At 53.1% G+C, this 5,000-nt stretch overlaps 1 non-coding gene across 1 annotated transcript in view; it reads left to right on the forward strand.

Moving 5' to 3' along the window:
* The first annotated feature begins 3,616 nt into the window (after window positions 1-3,616).
* Window positions 3,617-5,000, forward strand: part of LOC126139165 (small subunit ribosomal RNA) — a 1,909-nt gene continuing 525 nt past the window's right edge. The window contains exon 1 of the ribosomal RNA XR_007528607.1: window positions 3,617-5,000. This exon is cut by the window's right edge and continues 525 nt beyond it. This is a non-coding gene — a ribosomal RNA (small subunit ribosomal RNA).

A 5,000-nucleotide genomic window follows, 5' to 3' on the forward strand; every position in this document is an offset into this window, starting at 1 on the left:
ACACCACCTCACTGCCTCCTGTTACGGCACAGAAACAATGGCAGGAATGAATCACACAGGTCTGCCGCTCCCTTGCCGCAACCACAGACGCGGCGCGCCTCCAGTCACGAGCGAAAAGCGCATAAGCGCATCCTGACGAGACATAACTGCTGTGACATACTGACGCTGCCTCCGACATTCACTTACAATGATCACTACCAACGAACCTCGGCCCCCCCCCCCCCAACACACGCTCTTACCACGTTGTGTACTGTAATCCAACCCATTTCGCACCTTAACCTAACCCATTTTGCACCTTAACCTAACCAAATTCGTAACGCAATTTGTACCGCAATGTAACGCAATTTGTACCGCAATGTAACGCAATTTGTGCTTAACCTAACCCACGTTGTGCCTTAACCTAACCCACGTTGTGCCTTAACCTAACCCACGTTGTGCCTTAACCTAACCCACGTTGTGCCTTAACCTAACCCACGTTGTGCCTTAACCTAACCCACGTTGTGCCTTAACCTAACCCACGTTGTGCCTTAACCTAACCCACGTTGTGCCTTAACCTAACCCACGTTGTGCCTTAACCTAACCCAAGTTGTGCCTTAACCTAACCCAAGTTGTGCCTTAACCTAACCCAAGTTGTGCCTTAACCTAACCCAAGTTGTGCCTTAACCTAACCCAAGTTGTGCCTTAACCTAACCCAAGTTGTGCCTTAACCTAACCCAAGTTGTGCCTTAACCTAACCCAAGTTGTGCCTTAACCTAACCCAAGTTGTGCCTTAACCTAACCCAAGTTGTGCCTTAACCTAACCCAAGTTGTGCCTTAACCTAACCCAAGTTGTGCCTTAACCTAACCCAAGTTGTGCCTTAACCTAACCCAAGTTGTGCCTTAACCTAACCCAAGTTGTGCCTTAACCTAACCCAAGTTGTGCCTTAACCTAACCCAAGTTGTGCCTTAACCTAACCCAAGTTGTGCCTTAACCTAACCCAAGTTGTGCCTTAACCTAACCCAAGTTGTGCCTTAACCTAACCCAAGTTGTGCCTTAACCTAACCCAAGTTGTGCCTTAACCTAACCCAAGTTGTGCCTTAACCTAACCCAAGTTGTGCCTTAACCTAACCCAAGTTGTGCCTTAACCTAACCCAAGTTGTGCCTTAACCTAACCCAAGTTGTGCCTTAACCTAACCCAAGTTGTGCCTTAACCTAACCCAAGTTGTGCCTTAACCTAACCCAAGTTGTGCCTTAACCTAACCCAAGTTGTGCCTTAACCTAACCCAAGTTGTGCCTTAACCTAACCCAAGTTGTGCCTTAACCTAACCCACGTTGTGCCTTAACCTAACCCACGTTGTGCCTTAACCTAACCCACGTTGTGCCTTAACCTAACCCACGTTGTGCCTTAACCTAACCCACGTTGTGCCTTAACCTAACCCACGTTGTGCCTTAACCTAACCCACGTTGTGCCTTAACCTAACCCACGTTGTGCCTTAACCTAACCCACGTTGTGCCTTAACCTAACCCACGTTGTGCCTTAACCTAACCCACGTTGTGCCTTAACCTAACCCACGTTGTGCCTTAACCTAACCCAAGTTGTGCCTTAACCTAACCCAAGTTGTGCCTTAACCTAACCCAAGTTGTGCCTTAACCTAACCCAAGTTGTGCCTTAACCTAACCCAAGTTGTGCCTTAACCTAACCCAAGTTGTGCCTTAACCTAACCCAAGTTGTGCCTTAACCTAACCCAAGTTGTGCCTTAACCTAACCCAAGTTGTGCCTTAACCTAACCCAAGTTGTGCCTTAACCTAACCCAAGTTGTGCCTTAACCTAACCCAAGTTGTGCCTTAACCTAACCCAAGTTGTGCCTTAACCTAACCCAAGTTGTGCCTTAACCTGCTCTGTAATTGGCATATGACACGTTACATTAATCCAGTGTTGTCTAACCACAACCCTCTGAATATAGTTCGCTACTCGCACCGCCCACCCTCTTGTGTATCGTTTCATGTTCAACACTTCGCAAGTGTTGCTTACTTTTTACATGCTCCCGCTGTACACTGTAATGTGGACGACTGCAGGATGTACATCGCCCCCCCCCTCCCCCCTGCCTTCGCACGCTGGTCGTTCAGGTGCTTGCGTGTTCAATGCCCTTCGCAGCTGTTCACTGGCATTCGCATGTCGAAGCGCTCAGTCTACGTCGTGGTACGGCCTGTGTCCACTGTCCGCTGATGTCGTAAGCTTAACCCTCACATTGTACTGCACATAGGTCCGTATGTACTGAATGATACGCTGTGGCACATGTGTGACTGTACAACGACTGCGCCCAACAACAGCGAACCATACGGTCCAAATGTTGTGCACTCAGCCACGTGCCGTCTCCCCATAACAGCTACATTGCAGTGTGGTACGCCATAGAGACGTGTGGGAGTAACGGACGCCCTGGATGGCGATCAGCATGAGCCGTCTGTTGATGTAGTGGCGCGTGTATTCAAACGTAGTCGTCTCTTCTCACACAGTGTGATAGCATGGTGCACCGCGTTCCACATCTGCGACATGGTACAGATGCTGGTTGACAGTCGGTCTCGTAATGGACATCGCATACGTAGGGGGCCACCTCCCACGTGTTCTCTAGTCGTGCACATTTTGTTGCGTGTATGTGGGCAGACGTAGTGTGTCGTGACACCTAACAGACAGGTATGCAATAATCGTTGCATTTGCAAACTGGGATGGACGTCTACGTTTGCTGGTGACGTTACGCAAATGAACAACTGGTAAACCCATTGTGGTGCGGTTGTTGTTGCTGGAGGTAAATCAGTAAGGGCAAATCTGTGTGTGAAGCGATACGCGGCGGTGGCTGGGCGGGACCGTCCCCGGCCGGTGAGGGGGGGCCGCCCGGCGTGCTGGCCGCGCGGTGCGTGGGCGCACGCGCTACAGCCGGCTGGTGGGGGCGCCCAGTGGCAGGCGCGCCGGCCGACGGACGCGGCAGGCGGCGCAGCTGCGCGCCGGGGCACCCTGCGCGCGGCGCCGGGCGGCCAAAGTGGGTCCTCGCGGGCCCGGTGCGAAGCGCGGTGGACATCTGCAGTGTGCTGGTCCGACTGAGGACTGTGTGCGTTGAGGATGCGCCGCCGCCCGGCACTCGGCGCCGCGACGCCGTCTGCTGCTCGGTCGCCCCAGCGGTTCTCGCTGGTGGTTTGTATCGCAGTTGTGCAGACGTGTTGGCACGTGCGCTGTGCTGGGAGAGTTCGCTTCGGCACCCACGTGGGGCCTTTGCCCTTCTGTGGCGCTGGCGTTGGAGCTGCCGGTCACCGTAGGTGGCGCGTGTTGTCTCCCGCCGGCAATGCCACGACAGCACGCTCCCGGGCCTCTGTCGGCAGCGGCAAGCTCAGTTGGGAGCACGGGTGGTCGCACCTAAAGCGTCTACTCGCCTAACTCCGGGCGATTGCGCCTCTCTCGAACCCGACCAAGTACTTAGGACGGCGCTGCGCGCCGCCGGGACCTGAGAGGGTTTCGAGGTGTATTGTGCAGGGGAGCTCAGCCTCCTCCTGTTTGCAGAATAATTGAGCGGACGCTTGCGTGTTCGCGCGGGCCCCTGGGACACACTCCCGGGCGGCCGGCTGCTCAGCTCTAGTTGACGCAGCTCCCTGGTTGATCCTGCCAGTAGTCATATGCTTGTCTCAAAGATTAAGCCATGCATGTCTCAGTACAAGCCGCATTAAGGTGAAACCGCGAATGGCTCATTAAATCAGTTATGGTTCCTTAGATCGTACCCACGTTACTTGGATAACTGTGGTAATTCTAGAGCTAATACATGCAAACAGAGTCCCGACCAGAGATGGAAGGGACGCTTTTATTAGATCAAAACCAATCGGTCGGCTCGTCCGGTCCGTTTGCCTTGGTGACTCTGAATAACTTTGGGCTGATCGCACGGTCCTCGTACCGGCGACGCATCTTTCAAATGTCTGCCTTATCAACTGTCGATGGTAGGTTCTGCGCCTACCATGGTTGTAACGGGTAACGGGGAATCAGGGTTCGATTCCGGAGAGGGAGCCTGAGAAACGGCTACCACATCCAAGGAAGGCAGCAGGCGCGCAAATTACCCACTCCCGGCACGGGGAGGTAGTGACGAAAAATAACGATACGGGACTCATCCGAGGCCCCGTAATCGGAATGAGTACACTTTAAATCCTTTAACGAGTATCTATTGGAGGGCAAGTCTGGTGCCAGCAGCCGCGGTAATTCCAGCTCCAATAGCGTATATTAAAGTTGTTGCGGTTAAAAAGCTCGTAGTTGGATTTGTGTCCCACGCTGTTGGTTCACCGCCCGTCGGTGTTTAACTGGCATGTATCGTGGGACGTCCTGCCGGTGGGGCGAGCCGAAGGCGTGCGACCGCCTCGTGCGTGTTCGTGCGTCCCGAGGCGGACCCCGTTGAAATCCTACCAAGGTGCTCTTTATTGAGTGTCTGGGTGGGCCGGCACGTTTACTTTGAACAAATTAGAGTGCTTAAAGCAGGCAAGCCCGCCTGAATACTGTGTGCATGGAATAATGGAATAGGACCTCGGTTCTATTTTGTTGGTTTTCGGAACCCGAGGTAATGATTAATAGGGACAGGCGGGGGCATTCGTATTGCGACGTTAGAGGTGAAATTCTTGGATCGTCGCAAGACGAACAGAAGCGAAAGCATTTGCCAAGTATGTTTTCATTAATCAAGAACGAAAGTTAGAGGTTCGAAGGCGATCAGATACCGCCCTAGTTCTAACCATAAACGATGCCAGCCAGCGATCCGCCGCAGTTCCTCCGATGACTCGGCGGGCAGCCTCCGGGAAACCAAAGCTTTTGGGTTCCGGGGGAAGTATGGTTGCAAAGCTGAAACTTAAAGGAATTGACGGAAGGGCACCACCAGGAGTGGAGCCTGCGGCTTAATTTGACTCAACACGGGAAACCTCACCAGGCCCGGACACCGGAAGGATTGACAGATTGATAGCTCTTTCTTGATTCGGTGGGTGGTGGTGCATGGCCGTTCTT

Source organism: Schistocerca cancellata, unplaced genomic scaffold, assembly GCF_023864275.1.
Source record: "Schistocerca cancellata isolate TAMUIC-IGC-003103 unplaced genomic scaffold, iqSchCanc2.1 HiC_scaffold_679, whole genome shotgun sequence".
In the NCBI taxonomy this organism is placed as follows: domain Eukaryota; kingdom Metazoa; phylum Arthropoda; class Insecta; order Orthoptera; family Acrididae; genus Schistocerca; species Schistocerca cancellata.